Raw genomic sequence first — 25,736 nt, 5'->3', positions numbered from 1 at the left:
TGGGAGGGGGATTTGGGGGTGGAGGAATAAGTAAAAGAAAAATGAACAGAGCCACACAGACAGATATTGGTGTCCAACATGGAAGGTTCTGAAAAATGGAGTTCCCTTGCTACAAAGTACCAAAGCTCCTAACCTTCTGAGCCAAACCACATGAATACTTGATACAACCAATACAACTTGGAGTGAAGAAGTCCAAAAATAATTAATAAAAATAAAAAGAGGGAACAAGAGACCAGAGGTGGGAGTATACCACATACAAGCTTTTTCATTTAGGTTGGGGTAAGATATTTAATAGTGTCTTATCATAAAAGTAAACATACCTCAATCTTGTCCATGGATCGAAGAATATCTTGCTCATTATACAACATATCTTCAACTGAAACTTTGCTGACTTTAACATAATCGGATAAAAGAAGCTTGTATATGGCTTTAGTTGCATGAGTCATAAAAACACGGCCTTTGAAAGTGGTCTGAAAAACAAATTCACACATTTTAGCTTATTGACAAGTAGGTGACATGAAATACATTGTAACATACCTTCTCCAGAAAATACGGAAGAGAGGCTGCATGATCCAAGTGGAAGCTGACAAATGGACGACAACAGCCTATAGTGAGCCCATCATTTATGAAGCAAGGTTTCAAAGTAGATTTCAAAGACACTTGGACTAATTTAATAAACAAGAAAGCTGTTTACAAGCCAAAATGACCTTTGGTTAGCTATGAAGTAAACGGAAACAAGTATGTCCACATTATAAATATATGGTTCATATGATATGGTAATTTTGGAAAATATAATAAGCCAAATAGCTAAAAATTATTCAGAGTGATGATAACATTAAAAGGCAACACATGAGTAGATAACATTTCATATAAGCATAGTGTAGATGACATGCATAAATATAAATACAAACACATTTCATACATAAACAGAGTACACTACATATATCCATAACAGAAAGAAATGGTAAGATCCTATGAGCAAAATTCAATCAATATTTGTTCGAGCTAAGGAGGCCCCTCTAATAATGATTCATGAATGCGTTAATGTGGTGTTTGGACTGTTGGAATCCAAACAGCCAATAATTCTGATTGATGGCCTCTAAAGAAGGAGGGGAAGACCAGAGTAGCAGGGGGGGGGGGGGGGGGGGAAAGCACACACTAGCCCTTAGGCTTCAACCAACACATTCTCTAATTCAGTCTTCAAAAATCTCTCTACTGTGTCCATCAATTACAGCCAATATATAGGGAAAATAAAAGACATGAGATTGGACACCAAAAATAGGAAACTAGCCTAAACTAGGAAACAAGTCATAAAAGGAAACAAGGTCTAAACCGACTCTCTCTTATGTTCCTATTCTGTGAAATAAGACACAAAATAAACTACTACTAATTATTTCCAACCGTAGTTGTCACGGTGTCATGGCAACCCACTGCAGTAGAGGGATGGCTAATCGATTTGGTGGTGAATTGCCCGCTATGGCGTTGCCATGGCGATGAAATCGCCCATGTGTTATTTTTTATTTCTCTTATTTTCTAAAGTTATTTTGTATGTTATAATATATACCCTATAGCATAAAAAGAAAAAAAAAAAATCAACATTAAGCAGCATCAAGTCATAAAAATCAACACAGTCACACCAACATCAAGTCATAAAAAATTCAACATGACTTATTGACATTTAGAGAAATGCTTTTCTTTTATAACAAGTTTTATTGGTCAAATGATTTTATATTTAAATGAGGCTTTTTGAATTAGGTATAACACAAAACTAGCATTCCAACAAGTCTAAGATTACTTAAATATGAGTTGTTATGAAAAAGTTATGTTCCGGCCAATCTCATTTTAAAGTGTGTGAATGTTGTTAAATCGCCTGAATTGAAATAATTTTATTGACATCAAAACAAAAGATTATTTTACAGGACTTTTGGTTTTTAGCAATGTTCTACCATGATAAGATTTGTAAAATTTTCAGAATTGAGAAAAACCTTAACATTCGAAAGTTGAAAATCGCCCTACAACCAAGATTCCAGTTTTTATTCTTGGACCGGGGGGTTAACTTTTTATCCTTTTGGAATTTGATTTTTAAACTATTTTTATTGGATTCAAATAGGGGGTATTTACTTATTTATGAATAATATCTTAAGTAAATGAAATAACAAAATATAAAAACATTAATAGTGCAATAAGGCAACAGTCGCCTAGGCCCCAGGCAAACTGCCTGGACGACAAGCCAGCGACTTGACGACACCTAAGCGATACCTTGACAACTATGCTTCCAACCCTTAATGGACCAAAACCCTAGGCTAGATCAGTTCTTCTTGGCTCTTGGCTTTTAAAGCCGGTCATGCTAGTCCAACCAGGTAAGTGCAGCCGTGTCTGCATCAACTCTCCTCCTCTAAAAAGAACTCGACTCCGTCGAGTTAGGAAAAGGACTGAAGAGACCGTCTAAAGGAATATGCTGAATGAAGAACGATTCCACCATCTTCTTTAGCTTAATTTCAGGAAGATATTTGATAGGATGAAACTTCATAGTCATGTTATCATGCTTGAAAGCATAGGTGTTGGCATAGCCACAATGCTGTACTTTCTTATCAAAAAACCATGGTCGATCAAGAAGGATATGGCACACCTTCAGAGGGAGGACGCTGCATTGAATTGTATCTTTAAATCCACCAACTGAATATGTGACCAAACACTTATCTGTGATCATGAGATTAGTGTTGTTCACCCAAGCAACCTTGTAGGGATTCGGATTTGGATTTGGCTCTATCTTCAATCTCAGCTTACGAACAACATCTTCAGAGACAACATTAGCGCAACTACCTCCATCAATGACTAAGGTTAACAGTTGGTCATTGCATTCACACGGGTCCGGAAAATACTATTGCGACGCCAATCTTCATCTTCAGTGACTTTCTGAGTGGTGACGAATAACATAAAAGGGATGTGGGTACTCATCATTGGGAGTGTCATTGACTTCACCTGATGCACAATCTTCACTTAAATAAATTGTTTCAGAGCCAAGTTGTGATTCCGAAATATAAGGTAAAGGACAATCCTCATCAAGAAAAACAAGTGAGCAGTTAGGACACTGAGCACCGAATTGTCTGTATCCTTTGCAAGCAAAGCATTGATGGGGAAACTTTAACATCTGAAAAGGTTTATCGAAACCATCCGAGGTGGAGAGTAGGGACGATTAGGCCGTAAAAATGACATGTTTGAATCACGTCGAGGTGGAAAATACGGTCAGCTAGGTCGTGAAGATGCCATAGATGAAGCACTAGCCTATGTGCTTTGCTGAATGACTTTTCCTAGGTAGAAGGATGTTTCTGAACGTAACCAGTACCTTAAGGAAAAGTATCTCTAAAATTTCTCCAATTATATGGACATTTCAGACTTTCTTCAACTTGATATGTTATTTGTACATCATCTTCCATTGTAGGCAATCGACTAAATGCAAGGGCAGCACTAATTTGAGGGTGCAAATCATTGCGGAATTGTGCCACTAAAACTTCTTCACCCCACTCAATTAGAACAAGTGGAAAAACAGTAGAATCTGGCAACATACTCTTCAACTGTCGGATTTTCTTGTTTCAACTATGCAAACCTGAGGTGTATATGTTGGTTGTAATCATGAGGCAGGAATCTCCGGTTCATGACTTCATGCATTTCAGCCTAAGTAATGAATCCAATGCCTCGGGCCTTAGTCAACCTGTACCATATGAAAAATATCTCTAAGCTGTGAATCTAGTCAAGATACAGTTCTAGATTGTTGTCCACATAAAAGTCAAGAACATCCAATTTTGCTGCTCTTTCCATTCTATAATCATCATATTGACCAGTTCCATATGGTGGTGGAAGTGGTGGTGCTGGTGTATGATGTATAGGTAGCAGTGGTAGCGGTGGTGACGAAACCTGTGGGGTGGTGTTGGAAGATTCCCAAGATTGAATGGGACTCTTTCCTCTATCGGCTACCACCAATCGGTCAAGAGAAGCTTGCATAGTTGTCATCATTGTCTGAATGGAAGTGACAACTACAGTGAGGGTATCGACACGTTCAGTGAGTGTCAATTTTGGAACCAGCCTCACCTTTGTAGGAATTGAGCTGATGGAGAACTTCACTATTGGCTACCACGATGGAAGATAAAAAGAGAGCACTTAAAACGTAATGGAAAAATAGTAAATAAATAGAAGAGTAAAGAACAATGGTTGAATGGTAATTAAGTTGAAACTCCAAATATGGTGGCAAAACCGTAATAGTTGAATTTCAATTATAAACCAACAATTTATCACGTATGGGGCAGGGGTATATTTGGAAGTAGGGAAAATTATAGGGCAGCCAAGAATAAGATGGGAAGGAAGGGACGATTAAATAAAACAAAATACAGATTATGTAGAATAAGGAATCGACTTATAAGGGGTGGAGTTTATTGTACCAGCAAAAGACAAGTGAGGGATTTACTCTCTGTCGAACCACAGAAGCCCAACGATAGGGTCGCTGGATGTAGCAACGGAATAGGCTGACGTGAGGAAGAAGAAGAAGATATAGGGGAGTGATGCAGGGGGACTACCGGGACTACTTAGACAATAGGACTTCCTATAATTGCTGTCCACGTGGGCTATGTTTGACTCATTGGGACCTAGGTTGGGATTGGAATTGATGGAGGCAGCACAATACGATGAAAAACATCGAGATTAGAAACAAAAGACAATAGGTACCAATTGGGAGACATGGGGAGGGGAACATGGCAGCATATTGTTAGTTCAAGTACCAAGTCAAATCAGGTAATTCTTCCTCAGTTCATTCATCCAATAAAAGAAATCAGCAAAATTTTAATAACAGAAAATTATCTTTGAAAACAGCAGTAACAGGGTATTATAATTAATTCAGCAAGGCAGTAATGAGGGGGAGGGCATTGGGAAACCAGAAAGAGATAGGAGGAGAAAGAGATGGGTGGGGAGGGGAGAAATAGATGAGGGATTAATACCTAACCTGGTACCCAGATCAGAGGAGACAAAGAAGAAACAGAGCTCACCGTGGGGAGAGAGGACCTGCTTCACATTAGAACATAATGGGGAAGGAGAAAAGGAGATGCGCCCAGCTTAAGAGAGTTTTTTTTTTCTTCCAAAAAATTAAATTTAGGCCCTTGGCCTTACATATAAAGAAAAAAAAACAAATACTAACTAGGAAATTATAACCCAACAGAAAAATAGTCTCCTAATTTAACCCAACAACTTGGGGCAAATAAAATAGCATTATTCAGTTTCCTAAACTGACTCAAAGTCTAGGAAAAACAAATAAAAAGACTAAATATCTAAAATAAATAACTAATAGATCTCCCGTCTTGCGCCAGCTATTTAGTGGGGTCCATGATTGGCTGGCCAATCAGAACAAAAGGAGAGAGAGGGGTGAGGCTAGCGGGAGTCTCTTCTCTCTTCCTTTTTCTTCCTCCTTCTCTTCTAGTTTTCTCCCACGAAAGTGTCTTCCAGCCATAATGAAAGTGGCTGGTTTTTACGGTGGCGCCTCTAGTACACTCGGATGTCCCCATTAACTCTCCCCAGCTTGGAAGAATTCACCTCCATTGAATTATTACTCATGTAATACTCAAGCATATCATCCGGATTAAGTTGTTGGACTTTTTTAAAGGTGATCCATGTGTTGTCAATCTCGAGGCGCCCACGCCATTTGACCAAGAATTCTTGAGAGCCTCCCTTGTGTGTAGACACGATTCTCTCATCAAGGATTTCCTCAATTTCTTCAGTTCTCGTAATCTTAGGTACAGGTGGCAAGGAGGTGGGGGAAAGGGATTGGGCAGGGTCAACAATTTCATCAAGGGTGAAAGGAAAGCCTTTAGGGTCATCAGGATAGAAGGGGGTAACAATGGAGGCATCATGGTATGGGACAAAATCTTCCACATTAAAAATATTGCTGATTTCCATATTAGTTGGGAGATCAAGGACATTGACATTGGCACCTATCATCTTAAGAATCCTGAAAGGACCTGCGCTACGAGCATGTAGTTTGCTCACTTTCCCGTAACAAAACGCTACGATTTGATTCTAACCATCACTATATCTCCCTCTTGAAATTCCTGTAGCCTTCAATGCACATCCGCCTTTAATTTATATTGATCATTGTTCAACACTATATGTCGTCTTATATCTGCATGCAAATCATGTACGTGCTGTGCAAAAGACTCGGCTGAAGGGGAGGACCTAGAACTGGACACAACTGGGACAAGATCTATGGGTGTTCGGGGTTGGTACCCTGAACAAATCTCAAAGAGTGATAGACCAGTGGTACGGCTCTTAGAGCTATTGTATGCGAACTCGGCTTGGCTAAGGACTCGATCCCATTTGGTAAAGTTCTCTCCTATGAGGCAATGTAACAAATTTCCCAGACTCCTATTGACAACCTCAATCTGGCCATCAGTTTGAGGGTGGAAGGCAGAGGAGAAACGGAGCTTAGTACCCATCATCTGCCATAGGGTCCTCCAAAAATGGCTGGTGAACTTAACATCTCTATTAGACACTATGGTTAGGGGCAATCCATGATACTTGACAACCTCATTGAAAAAAGGTTTGGCCACTATAGATGCATCAAAGGTCTTGGAATATGGAATGAAGTGTGCCATTTTCGAGAAGCGGTCTACAACCACATGGACATAATTATGGCCTCTCAAAGTTTTTGGTAGACCAAGCACAAAATCCATACTAAGGTCTTGCCATGGGGTATGGGGAACGAATAGGGGAGTATACAGGCCAGTGTTCTACTTCTACTATTTAGCAGTTTGGCATGTCCTACACTGACTCACAACTCTAACAACATCCCTCTTTAGACCTCGCCAAAAGAACCAGTCCTCAGCGAGGGTGATGGTCTTGTCCCAACCGAAGTGGCCAGCGATTCCCCCTGCGTGCAATTCCCAGATCAGGAAATCTCGAGGTGAGGTCCTGGGAATGCACAACTTGCTCCCTTTAAAAAAGAAGCCATCCCTCAACAAGTAATCCGAACGATTGACAGGGTTACCTCCACTCAAGTGAACAACTCATTGAAATCAGGGAAGGTGGGGTATTGGTTCTTGACTCACTCGAATCCTACAACCTCTACACTCATGGTCTAGAGTAACACATTGACCCGACTACTAGCATTTGTGCGACTGAGGAACATGTTCACCCGACTTAATGCATCCGCTACGGTATTCTCAACATTAAGTCGATGTTTGAGTACAAAAGTGTACTCTTGGAGGAATTCGACCCACTTAGCATGTCTCTGGTTTAATTTCTTTTGGGCACTCAGGTACCTCAGAGCCTAGTGGTCAGAGAATAGCACAAATTCTTACGGTAGAAGGTAATGTCGCCAATAGCGTAGAGATTGGACAATCGCATGGAATTCCTTGTCGTATGTAGAATATTGCTGTCTAGCTTCATTAAGCTTCACTAAAGTAGGTAACAAGATGCCCTTCTTGCCCTAGGACACTAATTATTCCAATACCAGATGCATCACAATTTACTTCAAAGACCTTAGAAAATTCTGGGAGACATAGGACGAAAGCCTCCGCCATTGACTTCTTAATTTAAATCAAGGTCTTCGTAGCACTTTTAATCCATTGAAACTCCTTTTTTATGCAATCCGTTTGTTTAGTATTTAAGGATTAGGATTTTAGGGCTTAGGATTTAAGGTATAGGGTGTAGGGTTTAAGGTTTATGTGTTAGGGATTAGGGTTCAGGGTTAAGGGTTTAAGGTTTTGTGTTTTGGGTCCAAGGTATTGTGTTTAGAGTTTAGGATTTAGGGTATAGGGTTTTGGGTTTTGGGTTTTGGGTTTTGGGTTTTGGGTTTCGGGTTTCGGGTTTCGGGTTTTGGGTTTTGGGTTTAGGGTTTAGGGTTTAGGGTTTAGGGCTTAGTGTTTTGGGCTTAGGGTTTAAGGATTAGGGTTTATTGGATTATGCTTTAGGATGTAGATTTTAGGGTTTTAGTTTTATCGTTTAGTGTTTAGGGTTTAGGGTTTAGGGTTTAGGTTACAGAGTTTAGGGTTTAGGGTTTAGGATTTAGGGATTAGAGCTTATGGTTTATGGTTTATGGTTTAGGCTTTAGTGTTTAAGGGGTTTAGGGATTAGGGTTTACATTTTATGGTTTAGGTTTTGGGTTTAAGCTATTGGGATTTGCGATTACGGTTGAGGGTATTGGGTTAACGGTTTAGGGTTCAGGGTTTGAGAATCTAATTGAGGTGGCAGAAGGGGATAGGGTGGCCGAGCTGGATGGTCACAATATGGCCAGAAATTTAGGTAAGAATTATACTCAATTAGAGGGAGGAAAGAGTGATTCTTGCTTGGACGTTTTCAAGGATAACCGTGGACTAAGTCAAGGGGGTTTGCGATTGGAGGAGGTGATAACCAATGGAGAAAATCTAGGAAATTTTTTAGGAAAGGCAGCTGGTGTAACTTTGGAAGGCTTACACACGGTTTTTAAAGGGGGAAACTGCGGCTTGCATCCTATTTTGATGGACAGCAATGAAGTTGCTGATGTGGCAGAATCCGATAGGGTGGAGGGTTGTAAGATTTATTCTTCTCCTAAAGCGGCCTCCTGTAGAAAGTAGCCAAGTCATGAAAACTTCGCACTTCATGGACAATAGTCAATTCTGGCCACTTCACGCTTACTTTCTCAGGATCAGCAGAGACTCCTTGTGCTGACACTACAAATCCTAAGAAGATGACTTGGTCACTCATGAAGGTACATTTCTTGAAGTTGGCATAAAGTTTTTCTTGCAAAGGCACTTGAAAAACCTGCTGCAAGTGATCCAAGTGGGAAGACGTAGTCTTACTGTAGATGAAGATATCATCAAAGTAGACCACTAAAAACTTGCCAATGAATGGTTGTAACACCTGATTCATTATCCTTATGAAGGTGCTAAGTGCATTAGACAAGCCAAAAGGCATGATTAACTTTCGAAAAGGCCATCCTTTGTTTTGAAAGCCGTCTTCCACTCATCTCCGGGCCTAACCTGAATCTGGTGATACCCACTCTTAAGATCAATCTTTTCATTGGCCATTGTTTGAGATTTTAAAATGTAACCGCAAGCGTACGGATCAATGTAGCTACGGGTCGAACACAGTGAGAGCAGCCACTTTATTTTTTTGTTTCTTTTAATAATGCGAAAGTGAACCGATTAATGGTTGTGATCTAATTCTAATTACCGTCCTAAACATATGTATCTAAAATAACGTCCAAACCATTCGTCATCTAAGAATTTAAATACGCAAGCCACGCGATTAAAATTTAATAAATAAATAGCTAAAAATAAACACCCCACGCAATTAAAAAGCAATGAAGAAAAAAAAATGCTGCAATAAAATAAAGTAAAAGAAAGGGGGTAAAGCTAGAGAGACACTCACAAGTAGGTTTCTCTACTTAGCCCGAGGGATGCATCATAATATGAGCTTCCCTACTTGACCAAAGAGTCACTCTTACAAGGGTTACTCTACTTGGCTTTAGGGAAAGGAAGACAATAAAAATAAAAACAATAAAATGATGGTTCTATGGCTAGGAGGGGCAAAGCCAACACATACACTAACCATGAACCTTGGGGGAAAGAGATAGCAATAATGTAACGACTGAAATTAAAATCCTAAATTAAGAAAGAAAGGATAGTCAAAAGAGGGAATGAGAGGGGGGAGAGAAGACTACTGAAGAAGCCTACTTGAACTTCAACCCTTGAACTGAAGACTTGATCGATTTGAGTTACTACCAGTACTAAAAACCAGATCTGGAATAAACCAAATCTGTAATTTCTAGTACTAGAGAAAACAAATCTGAAGAAAAAAAATTGAACTTGAAAGACATGCTTCATAGTTTGTTCTACCTAGAACTAAGCCTAGAACTAGAACTTGAAAATTACAACTTCAATTGTTTAAACAATAAAAATAAAATACTGAATCAAAAACAAAAGTGATTGCATTAATTGAATAAAAAGAACTTACAAAAGTGTTTAAAGCATAAACCTAGAACTAGAGCTAGAGAAAGAGATAGAGCAACTAAGAAAAAACCCTAGAAGAAGAATGAAGTGCCTCCTCCCCTTATATTAATTCTATTATATAGAGAATGGGGGAGGGAAGCTAACGATTTTAGCCTCTAAAAAAAAATATTTTATTTTTATTTTGTTGATGAAGTGGAGGAGAGAGAAGAGAGAAAAAGTGTGGAGAGAGATCTCCCACGATTTTTCTTGCCTTTTTCTTCCTATTTTTTCTCCCTTTTTCTATTTTTCTCTCTTCTTGCACAAGAAACCCCCTTTCGCTGATTTTTCTTGCTTGGATTTGGACAATATTCTATTTTAATGAGAAATTCCATCCATGCCCTTATCTTTTCTTTTCTTTTTTCTTCTTTCCTATTTTTTCTCTTTATTTTATCTCTCTTCTTCAAACTTGCGTACAACTATCTTGGCTGGCCTCCTTTACGTGATGAGTAGGAGAGAGAAAATCTTCTAAAAAAAACCTCAACAAAATGGCAGCTAAGAGGTTCAAACTTGAGACCTCCTAATAAGCAAGGGATTTTGCACATCACAACTCACCAAATATACTAGGTAGTTGTTGTTACCAAAAATGAATCTTCAATCACTTAAGGATGTGGTCCATCGATCCTTATTGGTATTTGAAATATTCCTTATACCCTTGGGACAACTGCAGATGGGCTGGTTCTGCATGTCGGTTCAGTTATGATCCATTATTCTTTTTCTGACCCAAAAAGAATAATTACTTGTACGGTTGACCAAACGAATGTGCACTTGCAATTGAACACATCATCTTGCTCAGAATTTTATCCTCTTCGCAACCATGAAAAGAAATAGGACCTCTTTAAATGTAAAATTAGAGATATGGCATTCGATAGTCCTTAAGGCCTTGAAAATATAAAACATGCAAAAAGAGAGTAAAACCCAAAGTAGCTCCATTCTAAATATGTAAAATGCATATTTTACTACACTAGATTTCACATATAAATGTGCTCATTAGTACCCCAGTTCACGCATTCCATGTTGGAGTAGAATAGCCTGACCAGGGTGGGGTAGTAGTAGCGGTTGGGTTTCAGGATGCGGTACCACCCGATCTCCTAAAACCGTTGGTGAAGATGGAACGTGCGAAATTCATTGGTCCTCACATCGAATCCTGGGTCAACATTGTGGTGCTCAAAGAACTCCCAACAGTCTTGCTTAACCACAGAGCAGAACAGGATTGGGTTGAACTGCTCAGCTGCATCTTACTCCTCTTGTATAAGCATGTCGGGTACGTACTTGGCATCCAGACATTGTTGCAAGATGATCCCTAAGGATTTGGAATGAAAAACCTAGTTAAATGGCTGCATGCAAAACTCACAGAGAGGAAAATCACAAAAGCTAGGTTACAGAGAGAGAAAACATACCTTGGATGAGAATACGGCTCTAATCGATCGTGAAATAGCACAAGGAAGGTAGGGAATGGGCAGCAAAAGACTCCTTGGTTGTTTCCACACCTTTCTCACAAGAGTAAATAGGGTTTTTTGTGAATAACCCAAGGCCCGAGCCTATTTATAGCCGACTTGGTTCCACCGGAAACAAGTCACCGAAAACACTGGGCATGCTTCTGGTGCTTGTTTCTGGTGAAAGGAAAAAATTTGTTTTAGCCTCTGTTTTGCTCACCAAAAATACCACTGATATTTCCGGTGGGTTAATCCATATTTCCAATGGTTTGAATCCCTATTTCTGGTGGATTTAATTAAAAAATAAATCATGTTAATCTTTTAAACCTAAGTTTTTATTTGGGTCCTTAATGGTGTGCCTCTTTGGGATGTGTGCGTGATCGGATCTTAATATGTGTGGATCCCTCTTATGCATGCCCTAACCCTAATTTTGACTATGGTATACGTGTGGGACCCATTGTGTATGTGTGTGTTCCAAATACATACAACCTTGTTTATGCATGTATACTAATTGGATTCCTTCATAGGAATCATGTCATGTCAGAACACCCGATCCTGATCCCAATCACGCCCGTCACCTCCTGCTTCCCCTACATGGAATCAGGGTAGATCCTGCAATAGACCTCCGGCCTCGCCTATAGTTACAGCCAAGGATGTGGCATCCATCATGAATAATATGACGTGGGAAGTGGAAGAAAGATAAAATCAATTTATGGCTGGGATCGATAATAGAATCCAAGCGGCAATGGAGGCCCACAATGCACCACCCGCACCTCCTACTCCATCGACACCCGTTCCAATACCCATTGGATCAGCTACCCTTCAAACATCTGGTGGGGCACAGGTGCATGGCCATGTGCAAGATCCAATGTCGGAACAAACTCAAGCCCATGTAGAGAGCCAGTGTGCTATGTGCAAAGAAGGCTATCATTTTCAGACCTCGTGATGATGATGAGTTTGTGTTCCAAGGGGATAAGCCCAAGAAACCCAAGAAAGTTATTAGATCCGCGCTCCAGATGAAGAAGCTACTAGATAAGGGATGTCAATGCTACTTAGCATCTGTGATGGATACTAAGATAGAGATTACGCCACCGACCGAGCTAGATGTGGTGAGGGAATTTCTCGATGTATTCCCAGATGACTTGATAGGTTTGCCATTAGACCGAGAGACAAAGTTTGCTATAAACCTACTCTCCGGTTCGGCACCAATTCAAAGGTCCCTTACTGCATGGTCCCCACAAAGTTGAAGGAATTGCAGGTGCAACTTTAAGATCTTCTGAAAAAGGGATTTATTAGACCTAGTGTGTCTCCATGGGGAGCACCGATCTTGTTCATCAAGAAGAAAGACGAAAGTATGAGATTGTGCAGTGATTACCAGGAGCTTAACAAGCTAACCATCAAGAACCTATCCTTTGCCAATGATAGATGAATTATTTGATCAGTTGCAGGGTGCCAAGGTGGTCTCCAAGATCAACCTTAGATCAGGCTACCACGAGCTCAAGATCAAGGACAGTGATATCAGTAAGACAGCCTTCAGATCAAGGTATAGACATTACGAGTTCTTGGTAGTATCATTTGGGTTGACCAATGCACCGGCCGCATTTAGGGATTTGATGAACCGAGTATTCTAGGATGTCTTAGACAAGTTTGTGATAGTGTTCATTGATGACATTTTGGTCTACTCTAAGAGTGTAGAGAAACATGTTGTTCACCTGTGGTCGGTACTACAACGGCTGAGAGAGAAGCAACTCTATGCCAAATTCAGCAAGTGCGAGTTTTGATTGCCACAGGTGGCATTCCTAGGCCACATTGTTTCAGCCAAGGGTATAGAGGTTGACCCAGGCAAGGTGAAGGTAGTTCTAGAATGGGAGACTCCCAAGAGTGTAGCAAACATATGTAGTTTTCTGGGATTGGCTAGATACTATAGGAGGTTTATCAAGAACTTCTCCCGCATTGCTACTCTGATGACCTAACTCACGAAAGGGAAAAAATTTGAGTGGTCTGATGCTTGTGAAAAGAGCTTCAAGGAGCTAAGGAAAAAGTTAGTATCAACTCCAGTTTAGATTATCCCGACCGGTACAGTAGTGTGGTTGTCAATAGTGATGCCTCCAAGCTAGGATTGGGTTGTGTATTGATGTAGCATGGGAAATTCATTACCTATGCATCCCGTCAGTTGAAGGATTATGAGAAGAACTATCTCACCCATGATTTAGAGTTGGCAGCTGTGATTTTTACACTAAAAATATGGAGACACTACCTGTATGCTGAGAAGACTGAGATCTTTAGTGACCATAAGAGCCTCAAGTATTTCTTCACCCAAAAAGAGTTCAATATGAGATAGAGGCGTTGGTTAAATCTGATGAAGGATTATGATTGTACTATCCACTATCACCCAGGAAAGGCTAATGTGGTAGCTGATGCACTTAGTTGGAAGTCCCAGTCACTGACTTTTGCATCACTGACCACTAATGAGTATCTCCTAGAGGAGGCCGAGAAACTAGACTTGTAACTATTAGTAGAGGGTGTCACCTTGTCACTATCGGCATTTGTGATGTAACCTAGTTTGGTGGATAGGATCACTGCAGCTCAGGCTACTGATGCAGAGTTGCAGAAGCTATTAGTAGAATGCCAGGAAGGAACCCAAAAGGACCCAGATTTCTCGGTGATTAAAAGCGGGATCCTCAGGTTCAAAGAGAGGTTGTGTGTGCCCAGTGATGGTGAATTGAGAGATAAAGTTTGGAGAGAGGCACATAGCTCTCCACACTCCATTCACCCCGACAGCACTAAAATGTACAAGGACCTCAAAGGCTCCTACTAGTGGAAAGGAATGAAGAATGATGTGGCACGTATGTGTCTAGATGCCTCACATGCCAGCAAGTCAAGGCTAAGAGGCAGAGGCCTCATGGGTTATTGCAGTCCCTGCCTATTCCAGAGTGGAAATGGGAGAATATTACTATGGACTTCATCATAGGCCTACCCTGTACACAGAAGGGTATGGATGCCATATGGGTAGTTGTGGACCACTTGACTAAGGCAGCTCACTTTATCCCAATCAAGATCACATTTTTTATGGATAAGTTGGCCAAGTTGTATGTCGATAACATCATCAGGTTGCATGGTGTATCAATTAGTATCATCTCTGATCGAGATCCCAGGTTCACTTTCAAGTTCTGGACTTGTGTACAAAAGCCTATGGGCACACAGTTGGCATTCAGCACTACCTTTCACCCTCAAACCGATGGTTAGTCGGAGAGGACTATTCAGACATTGGAGGAGCTACTCCAAGCATGTGCCTTGGATATGAGTTATAGTTGGGATGAGCACATATTCCTTATTGATTTTTCCTGCAACAACAGTTATCAGGCCACCATCGGGATGTCCCCATTCGAGGCACAGTATGGCAAGAAATGTCGAACTCCACTCTATTGGGATGAGGTTGGTGAGCGGTATATTTTGGGTCCGGACTTGATACAGGCTACTAATGAGAAAGTGAATGTGATCAAAGAAAGGATCAAGGTAGCTCAATCCAGGTAGAAAAGCTATGCAGATGTTAGGAGGAAACATCTGGAGTTTGGCGTTGGAGACAAGGTCTTCTTGCGGATCTCCCCAGTTAAAGGGGTGATGCGGTTCGGCAAGAAGGGAAATCTTAGTCCAAAGTTTATGGGACCGTATAATGTAATAGAGAGGATTGGACTGGTGGCTTACCGGATAGCCTTGCCACCAGAGTTGGATGGTACACATGATGTCTTCCATATACCTATGTTGAGGAAGTACATTTCTGACCCGACTCACATCTTGACTTACAAACCTCGTGAGTTGGATGAGGACTTTGCCTATGTGGAGTGTCCGAAGAAGATTTTTGATCAGAAGGACCATGTTCTTCACAACCACACCGTTTCCTTCATCAAGGTGAAATGGATGAACCACCCCGAATAGGAAGCATCTTGGGAGCAAGAAGATGAAATGATGAAGTGGTATCCTGGATTGTTTGATTTGCAAGGTATGTTCAACTTCAAGGATGAAATTCTTGTAAGGTGGGGGGCATGTTACACCCATCCCTAATCCAGTATAATTTGAAACTATTGTGATAGGCCTCGGATCAGAGATTGGAAGTATGACTGGGTTTTGGCTCGTGGTTGTGAATTATCGAAGGGGTAGGAATGACCCCACATATTCGTGCATTGCATGCATGTCCAACTAGAGGGGGTTCATACCTTTCGATCCCAAGTGGTAAGTGACCCGACTCCCCACACTTGATTTTTTCCACGCATCATAATTGTCGAAAGGCCTTGAGCATGTCCGAGGGCAGCCAACCGTGCGAGGCCAACCATAGGACAGCAAACTGTCAAGATAGTAGAATGTCTTGACCACCAAAAATAAGCCACCAGAAGCAGTCAGGGCATGAATCTGGTGCCTATTTTCGATGGGTACCCTGGCTACTATCGAGGTTCCAATGCCCTACATCCCACCACTCGCATTGTAAATGGTTTTGAATGATCCCAAATCATCCTCCACACCTTACTCTTGATGTGAAAACCTTATAGACCTAAATGTGTGGGTCCTCGTGTCCTGAAACTCATTTTAACCCGATTGGTTAAAAAGAGGCCCAAACCAAACAGACCCTAAGGCCCAACTTAAGTTATAAGTTGGGAAATGAGGAAATGATCCTCATTTCCCTTGTGCCCAACGTAGGAGAGGAGAGAAAGAGGAGAGAAAGAAGAAGAAGAAGGTTAGAGGCTTACCTTGGTGTCGGCAGGCCTTGTCACCGAAATCTCTGCCGGAGGTAAGTACAACCTCCTATGCCACTCTCTCTCTTCATTTCAACCTAGACAAAGCTAGGAATGGATATGCTCTTGGTGCACACACCATGTTATGGTTGTAGAATGGGTGTTTTACCCTCCCAGTGTTGTTGTAGAGCTCAAACCAAGCCCGGTGAGCTCTGGTAACATGTAATACCAAAAGACCAACTAGGATTTCGATCGTTCGATCGATGTATCTCCCAAATAACTCCATGGAATTGGGATTTTCTTGGCTTAGAATGATGTTAGAAACATCCCCTACAAACTCCACGGAACAAATCTTGATGATCGAGCCCGAACTGGAAAGCACCAATTCGAGTTGGACCTTTCTGTGTCCACCAGAAATATGGCACAGGAAGCACTGTAGCTATTTCCGGTGGGTTTTTTCCAATGGAAAAATGAGCCTAATGTGCTCTCTGTCACCTCCACCGAAAACAGGACTGATATTTCTAATGGAAATGCCTTATTTTTTGTGGGTGTTTCCAATTACAGTACTGTCACCTCAGAACTGTGTTTGTACTCTTTGGGGGTGACCTATGTGGGTCCCTCCTGATGTTTCCTACCTATACTGATATACGATTCCCTTGTGTCTAGGATAGTGATGTGCACGTGCCCCGAAGCCAGAATTGAAAACATAACCGATCGTAAAATAGGTGAGGGATGGACTGTGTTTATATTTTTAAAATGTTTATTGTTTATTAAATTGCTCACATGCTTAGAATTATACGTTTAATTGTAATTGTCATTTTTTGATCATGATATGAATTGTATGGAATGTATGACGGGATCCGGTGTGACCGAGGTGGTATCGGTGCCGTGATCGCCATGTATTTGGATGTGTGTGTGTGTGTGTGTGAGATGGAATCTGACATGGCCGAGGTGGTACCAGTGCCGTGATTTCCATATGTTTGTTGCATTCATGCATTGATTATGTGTATTAGAGTTAGTTGTAGTCATGGATTACACTTTGTGGCCAAGGTCTCCCTGGTATCATGTACCCCGGGACTACATTTGGAAATGGATACGCTTCGTGGCCAAGGTCTTGTCAGCGTTGCGTAGTCCATACAGCTATGATATGTATGCTAGATTAGGTAAGCAGTCTCAGGTTACACTTTTTGGCCAAGGTCTCTCTGGTATCGTGTACCCAGAACTGTATTTGGAGATGGATTACACTTTGTGCCCGAGGTCTCTCCGGTATCGTGTAATCCATACTAACTGTATCATTATGAAGGCATGTAGTATATATATGGTTAGGTATCACTCCCTATGCTACGCACCCTTGCCAATAGGGGTTGAGGTGTTGGATAACCCATTGTGGTATGTTTGATGAGCCTTCCCAAAATGCCACTCCCGCAGTATGATGTGATTGTTGTAGGAGGCAGGAACCTGTCCGGTGTGGCTGATGTGTTACCGGTGCCGTGACTACCAGGAGGGAGTTATCTGGGGTTTGCTGGGTGACCCATGGTCGCATATGGGGACCAACAGGCTTCTAATCACGGCTAGGTTTTGTATCGCTGCGTAGTCGATGTCGTTTCCAAGATGAGAGATACAACCTAATACGCCAAAGTAGCATTTACCAGACTTAGTTTGCATTGTTAGATGGATAATAAATAAAGGAATTGCATCACGAGCATCATGGACTATATGTTTAATTCTGCAATCATGCATTATAAATTATTTTTGCTATTATTTTACTTGGATGTGCTTGACCCCACCCCTCACTGAGCGAGTAGGAAAGCTCATCCCACGTATACACCTATTTTTAGATGATAATGCAGGTACCGTGGTGCCCATAGCGGGTGACCCAGTATCTTCTGGGTCAGAGTATGGTGTGAGCAACTGGTGGATGCCAGCAGCGGAGGAGCAAGATCAGGACTGTGCTTGCGATCACTGTGACATCGCTCACTCCGCACAGAAAATGGTCAAAAACAAAAAGGGGTGCAACACGAGGACTTCCCAAAAGGTCACCCATCCTAGTACTACTCTCGCCCAAGCATGCTTAATTGTGGAGTACCAATGGGATTCGATGCATTAGTGCTGGTATGATTGCACCCGCCAAGATTATGCCCCTTTATTCTCTTGTGCTACTCTCACCCAAGCACGCCAGTTGCCTATTAATTAAATATTAATATAACTCCTCCTTCATAATATCAACATCGTAAAATAGAAAAATAATAAAATATATTACTCCATGCCGTGAATGGGCTTCTCCCACCGCATGCCCCCTACCCATGGCACCGTCGCACTCCGCACAGAAAATGGTCAAAAACAAAAACGGGTGCAACACGAGGACTTCCCAGGAGGTCACCCATCCTAGTACTACTTTCGCCCAAGTACGCTTAACTACAGAGTTCTAATGGGATCCGGTGCATTAGTGCTGGTATGAACTCACCCGCCAAGTTTATGTCCCCTTATTCTCTTATGCTACTCTTGCCCAAGCACGCTAGTCGCTTATTAATTAAATATTAATGTAACTCCTCCTTCATAAAATCATCGTAGTAAAATGGAAAAATAATAAAATATATTACTCCATGGCGTGAATGGGCTTCTCCCACTGCATCCCCCCTCCCCATGACACCGCCGCGCTCCGTACAGAAAATGGTCAAAAACAAAAAGGAGTGCAACACGACGACTTCCCAGGAGGTCACCCATCCTAGTACTACTCTCGCCCATGCACGCTTAGCTGCGGAGTTCTGATGGGATTCGGTGCATTAATGCTGGTACGATCACACCCTCCAAGTTTATGCCCTCTCATTCTCTTATGCTACTCTCACCCAAGCATGCCAATCGCCAATTAATTAAGTATTAATATAACTCCTCCTTTGTAAAATCATCGTAGTAAAATAGAAAAATAATAAAATATATTACTCTATGGTGCGAATGGGCTTCTCCCATCGCATCCCCCCTCCCCATGACACCGCTGCGCTCCACACAGAAAATGGTCAAAAACAAAAAGGGGTTATACAATGGGCTCTTTGAATGTGTTACCCTCCATCTATGAAGAAGATAATAGCATGGAAATGGCTATTGTTGGACATGCATCCACTGCATCTGGTCTAGGTTTGGACGGAGTGGTATCTGTTTTACTAGTGTTGGATCGTGATCCGTATAATGGTGTTATACCTACCTTTGTGGATATTTTTAATGTCAACGGAGTTGATGGGCAGTACCATGGGTCTTGGAGAGTTAATGTGTTCTCAAAACCTGATGTATTCGGGAGATTCAAAGTACTGATGAGATATGTTACACTTGTTATACGTAACCTAGAGATGTCAGGTGTTCCCATGTCAGTCTCTTTTAAGAGATTCATGAAGTTTAGTGGCAGATTGGGGTCTTTAATTACTAATTTTCGTGACTCTGGTGGTGTCACGAATGGTGCCTATAATAACCGTAAACATAACGGTTAATTCTTTATGTTGTATAGGAGTCGTCTGATAATTGTGGTCTCATTGTAAATGAAAATAGTCAGATAAGATATTTTCACGAATAAATGGAGAAGATTATCTTGAAATAAAATGTAAATTATTTTATTCCGTAAAATAAATAATAATACATTATTTCCCTCCTTTGTTCCTACAATCTAGTTTTTTGGTCTCTGGCTGTTCTTTTATCGATGTTGTTCCCGATGCATCTTATATCTGTTTAAGCGTAGCCCCTATAAAGCTTGCAAGCTGTTCAGTTGTGAAATCGATTGTGCTAGAATCCGTTTGACTTGATGATTCACCAATGTCTGAATGCACTGGACTCGTAGACTCAAGATGTTCATTTGAGTCAATGAATTGATGTATTTGGTTGTAGTGACTCATCGAACTTTGTGGTGCCATTTCCAATTGAGCAGCTGAGAAACTTGGAATTATTGGGGCAATCGATCTGGGAGCTACGATCGACATGCTTGCAGTACCATGACAATGGGCTAGCAACGATGTGGTTGCCTTACAGTGCCACACATCGACCTGGTTGGTAGTGAACTAGTCCGATAGGATTCTTATGACCAGTGTTCTTACGTCTTGAACCTCTGCCGTCTTTGAAGTCCCGAACTTGATGAATGCTTTCATCTTCCCGTACCTGTAATCTGATTTTAGATTGTTGTTCTCGATCTGATGTGTGATGAACTATGGGCATGTGGAGTTCTAGACAGAAGCCCATGATGAACCAAAGTACGTTATTTCAATGGGGCATCCAACTAGAAATGCAAACTCAGTCTATTTTCTATAGTCTCCGAGAAGCCTATTATCGTATACTATGGCCTTGACAGTACCAATACTATTTATCAGACATTGGGGATTGTAGGTGATGACACAGGTATCGAGCTTCACAGATTGATTAAGCCTGTTCTTAAGACTTGCGAAGAAAGGTAGTTCGATTCTAATAGGTTGTGGTTCAGAAGAAGTTGTGGGTTGGAGTATTGCCGTTGAGAAATCAAAACATTCTGGGAATCAGGATTCATAAGACATCTTCAAAGACTAATAGAAGAATTTAACTAAATGGTGGTTAGTGCAGCAAAATGCAACCAAGATATTATATGAGAGAGAAGTAAATCATGTACTAAAATGGAGTTGTAGAGAACAATAGATAGTCGGAGACGGAGTTTGATGTTTGCATAATGCAAATTCGTGTTTAAATCTGTTAGATGTTCTTTAGATATAGATCTGGGTTGTTGATTGTTTAAGATCAACAGTGATTGCTATTATGTTTTTCTGAGTGGAACTAAAATGTTTTCTTAATTTTTTTTAATGAAATTGGATGAGTTCCACAGTTATTGTGCAATGAGGATTTGATATTTAGAATAATTTAACCCACACGAGAACTCACTTTTGATGACATCACTAACACCAGCTAAAAGTATCTCCCACCTCGATGTCACTGGCATGAGTTATATAGGGGGTAATTGTGGTACCCCTAGAGAGCCCTTATAATATTACTATAGGGCACTCCCGTGCCACATGGACGGTCAGGATCGAAGATCCTTGACGGACACAACGGTTACGATTTGTCGTAACTGCTTTTGTTCTGTAAAACCTAGTGCAAAGGTGAACAGTAAATCACCAATGACCAAAATACCCATGGTGTAAGTGGCATAATATCTTTGATGTTACCTGGAGGACATTGTGGTTGTCATTGACGTGACATATTGTACTGCATTGGACAGATGGTCTTATATCATTGGCTGGTTGTAAAGGGTTGCACTGATGACCTGTTTGAACACGACTGGTTGGTTTTGAACATGGTATTGGACATTTGGTCGCACGTGATTGTTTGTTGTTGTTATAAATAGATGTCACTCGTTTAACATATTACTAAGTTTCAGATCAAGTGTAGTGGTATTGTTGGTCATATTGTTTCTCTGTAACCGTCCGATTTAATTGATCTTCATCAATTATGTATGGAGTGAAGAGGAAGCATATCATCCCAGAGACTCCGCAGAAGGTTGGGACGAGAAGAAAACTGTTTCTTGTTGATCGTTCAAGGACTAATCAAAGATCATATGGACGTCAGAGGGGATTTGTTTACCGGAGGAGGAATGGCTTTCCTTCATCGAGATTGTTGGATGAGACATTATCAAGCTGTCAAGGTGGGATCCTACCAAATCTGGTTGATGTGTATTCAGATTACTTGAACATACCGTCTCTGGGTCAAGCAGCAAATCAACGTCATGGATATAAGATCAAGATCTGGTCATTGAATCTAATGGGCTCTTTCACTGTGTTACCCTCCATCTATGAAGAAGATAATAGCACGGCAATGGTTATTGTTGGACATGCATCCACTGCATCAGGTTCAGGTTTGGACAGAGTGGTATCTGTTTTACTAGTGTTGGACCATGATCCGCATATATTTTTAATGTCAATGGAGTTGGTAGGCAGTACCATGGGTCTTGGAGAGCTAATGTGTTCTTAAAACCTGATGTATTCGGGAGATTCAAAGTATTGATGAGATATGTTACACCTGTTAGACGTAACCCAGAGATGTCAGGTGTTCCCATGTCAGTCTTCTTCAAGAGATTCATGAAGTTTAGTGGTAGATTGGGGTCTTTAATTACTAATTTTCGTGACTCTGGTGGTGTCACGAATGGTGCCTATAACAATTGTAAACGTAACTTGTTAATTCTGTATGTTGTATGGAAGTGGTCTGATAATTGTGGTCTCATTGTTCTTTTGTTGATGTTGTTCCACCTTGTATCTGTTAAAGCATAACTCTTATAGCTGTGATCGACATGCTTGCAGTACCACGACAAAAAGGGGTGCAACACGAGGACTTCCCAGGAGGTCACCCATCCTAGTACTACTCTCGCCCAAACACGCTTAACTGTGGAGTTCTTATGGGATCCAGTGCATTAGTGCTAGTATGATCTCACCCGCCAAGTTTATGCCCCCTCATTCTCTAATACTACTCTCGCCCAAGCATGCTAGTCGCCTATTAATTAAGTATTAATATAACTCCTCCTTCGTAAAATCATCTTAGTAAAATGGAAAAATAGTAAAATATATTACTCCATAGCGCGAACGGGCTTCACTCACCGCATCCCCCCTCCCCATGACACCGCCGCGCTCTGTACAGAAAATGGTCAAAAACAAAAAGGGGTGCAACACGAGGACTTCCCAGGAGGTCACCCTTCCTAGTACTACTCTCACCCAAGCACGCTTAACTGTGGAGTTCTGTTGGTATCCGGTGCATTAGTGCTAGTATGATCACACATGCCAAGTTTATGCCCCCTCATTCTATTATGCTACTCATGCCCAAGCATGCTAGTCGCCTATTAATTAAATATTAATATAGCTGCTCCTTCAAAAAAAATCATCGTAGTAAAATAAAAAAATAATAAAATATATTACTCCATGGCACGAACGGGCTTCTCCCACCGCATCTCCCCTCCCCATGACACCGCCGTGGTCTGCACAGAAAATGGTCAGAAACAAAAAGGGGTGCAACACCAGGAGGTCACCCATCCTAGTACTATTGTTTGAGATTTTAAATGTAACCGCAAGCGTACGGATCAGTGTAGCTATGGGTCGAACTCAGAGAGAGCAGCCACTTTATTTTTTTTCTTTTAATAATACGAAAGTGAACCTATTAATGGTTATGATCTAATTCTAATTACCGTCCTAAACATATGTATCTAAAATAACATCCTAACCATTCGTCATCTAAGAATTTTAAGACGCAAGCCACGCAATTAAAATTAAATAAATAAATAAGTGAAAATAAACAACCCATGCAATTTAAAAAAAATAAAGGAAAAAATGCTGAAATAAAAATAAAATAAAAGAAAGGGGAGAAAGCTAGAGAGAGACTCACAAGTAGGTTTCTCTACTTAGCTCGAGGGATGCATCATAATATGAGCTTCCCTACTTGAACAGAGAGTCATTCTTACAAGGGTTACTCTATTTGGCTTTAGGGAAAGGGAGACAATTAAAATAAAAGTAATAAATTGATGGTTCTATGGCTAGGAGGGGCAAAACCAACACATACACTAGCCATAAACCTTGGGGGAAAAGGATAGCAATAATGTAACTACTGAAATTAAAATCCTAAATTAAGAAAGAAAGGGTAGGCAGAAGAGGGAATGAGAGGGGGGAGTGAAGACTATTGAAAGAGCCTACTTACTTGAACTTCAACCCTTTAACTTGAAAGCTTGGGTGATTTGAGATACTACCAGTACTAAAAACCAGATCTAGAATAAACCAAATCTGAAATTTTTAGTACTAGATAAGACAAATCTTGAAACAAAAAAACTGAACTTGAAAAAAAAGATGCTCCACGGCTTGTGATCTTGTCACCTAGATCTAGGCCTAGAACTATAACTTTAAAAATTACAACTCAGTTGCATAAATCATAAACATAAAAGGCTGAATAAGAATAAAAGAGTAATTGCATTAATTGACATAAAAAAAAAAACTATTACAAAAGTGATTAAAGCAAAAATGGAGAAGAACTAAAACTAAAGAGTGAGAGAGGGAGAGAGGGAGAGAGAGAAGAAAACTAAGCATAAACTAGAAAATAAACTAAGGGGAATAATAATTAGGAGGGGGGAGGAAGGGGCTTTTATAGGACTTTTGTCTTGCCTCCTTCCTTCTACAAGCCTTCTTTAAGAAAAGAAAGAAAATAGAATAAAATAAAATCTTAGTAAAAATCCTCATTCTTTGAGATATTGTGTGAGGAAAGAGAGAATATATTTCCAAAATTAACAAATTCTATTCCTTCCTTGCAATATTAACCAATATCTTGCAATCTTGATTAAATCAGAAAGGAATCTCTATGTAGCATCTTCGAGATCTTGTGAGGTGGCAAGGAGAGAGAATAATCTTCAGGATTTTATAGGAGAGAGGATGTGGTACCAATGAGTGGGTCCCACCTTTGGACTGGTTCTTGATTCACTTTAAGCACTTTCTCTTGTAAACTTGGAAACTAAAAAAAACAAGAAAAATAAAAGTAGTACTTTCCAAAGTGGGGCAAAATGTACACTTATATCCCTAAGATTTCACACATTATTATGCTTATTAAATTTCCCCATACTTGACTTTTTCTTGTCCTCGAGCAAGATAAATAAATAAAGAAATTAAAGAAAAAGCCTAACTCACATTTGTAGGAATCACGGTTGCACTTAGCATGTGCAATTAGCCTTTAAACCCCTAAGTTACCCAAGTGGACGAGTTGTGTCTCGTGGGTGTTTGCAGTGAATATACACCCAAAATTCAGAATAAATAAATCCCAACCTTGGCTAAAGGTAAGGCTTATACCAATCCAGAGCAAAGATAATTTTTCTTACAAGGGACCCCCACACTTGAACTTTTATTACCCTTGATCAATTCCAGGCATAAGCATATTTCTTAATTTGGAACTCATCTTGTCTCTTCCAAAACATCCTTATCTTAAGGCAAAATCACTTGTGAAGAAATAGGGAACCAATGACTAAGGCGTTGGAGTGTTTTTGACCAAAACATATTACTAAGCATTAATGACATTTGCACATTTTTTTCTCCTTTTTTTCCGTTTAAACTCTATTCTACTCCACTACTTTTTGCCTGAATGACATGGTGGAGCAAACACCAAACACCCAAGTTACTAGGTAGCTTCGCTTTTTGTATATACCCACAAAGACAATGATGCTAGAGTTCCTTCAGAAGTTTCCTCCCAAGGAATTTCGATCAAGACATCACGCTTCCAGAGGCACAATGCCCTGTCTAGTTCCAAGGGAATCAACTGTTATTCTTCTTTATACCACATTTCACATTTCATTTAAAATTGTGCATTTGTCAACCCATGCCAAATTAAAAAGAAGGTCTCAACTCCAAATCCAAAGTACAAGGAACCCACAGACTTACATATGGTACAACACCATAAAACAGGGGTCTCTTATTTTTCAAAAGAAAGTCCCATCTCAAGACACATGCTTGTTTCTTTCTTCTCAACAGGGTTTTTATACGTTCAAAATGGGTACCTTAGTCAAAAATTTTATTTTCATACATCAAGCAACCGAATGGTATGATCATTAG

The 25,736-nt window shown here is 40.5% G+C and overlaps 1 long non-coding RNA gene, 3 other non-coding genes and 2 pseudogenes across 4 annotated transcripts; all 6 read right to left on the bottom strand.

Moving 5' to 3' along the window:
• Window positions 1–70: 70 nt before the first annotated feature.
• LOC122092637 lies at window positions 71–5,017 on the bottom strand. The gene is made up of 3 exons (XR_006144245.1): window positions 4,994–5,017; window positions 538–583; window positions 71–470 (listed from the first exon to the last, which is right to left on the bottom strand). It is a non-coding gene; the product is annotated as an uncharacterized LOC122092637 (long non-coding RNA).
• A 13,160-nt stretch (window positions 5,018–18,177) lies between these two features.
• On the bottom strand, window positions 18,178–18,296 carry LOC122094455 (annotated as a pseudogene).
• A 221-nt stretch (window positions 18,297–18,517) lies between these two features.
• On the bottom strand, window positions 18,518–18,636 carry LOC122094437. Its single transcript, XR_006144772.1, has one exon. It is a non-coding gene; the product is annotated as a 5S ribosomal RNA (ribosomal RNA).
• Window positions 18,637–18,857: 221 nt separating this feature from the next.
• On the bottom strand, window positions 18,858–18,976 carry LOC122094433. The gene has a single exon (XR_006144768.1). It is a non-coding gene; the product is annotated as a 5S ribosomal RNA (ribosomal RNA).
• Window positions 18,977–22,480: 3,504 nt separating this feature from the next.
• LOC122094638 lies at window positions 22,481–22,599 on the bottom strand. The gene has a single exon (XR_006144948.1). It is a non-coding gene; the product is annotated as a 5S ribosomal RNA (ribosomal RNA).
• Window positions 22,600–22,820: 221 nt separating this feature from the next.
• On the bottom strand, window positions 22,821–22,939 carry LOC122094453 (annotated as a pseudogene).
• Window positions 22,940–25,736: the final 2,797 nt, after the last annotated feature.

This window comes from Macadamia integrifolia, chromosome 11, assembly GCF_013358625.1.
Source record: "Macadamia integrifolia cultivar HAES 741 chromosome 11, SCU_Mint_v3, whole genome shotgun sequence".
Taxonomy (NCBI): Eukaryota; Viridiplantae; Streptophyta; class Magnoliopsida; order Proteales; family Proteaceae; genus Macadamia; species Macadamia integrifolia.
Note: the sequence above shows the minus strand (reverse complement) of the source record. Positions and strands in the feature narration are given on the sequence as shown.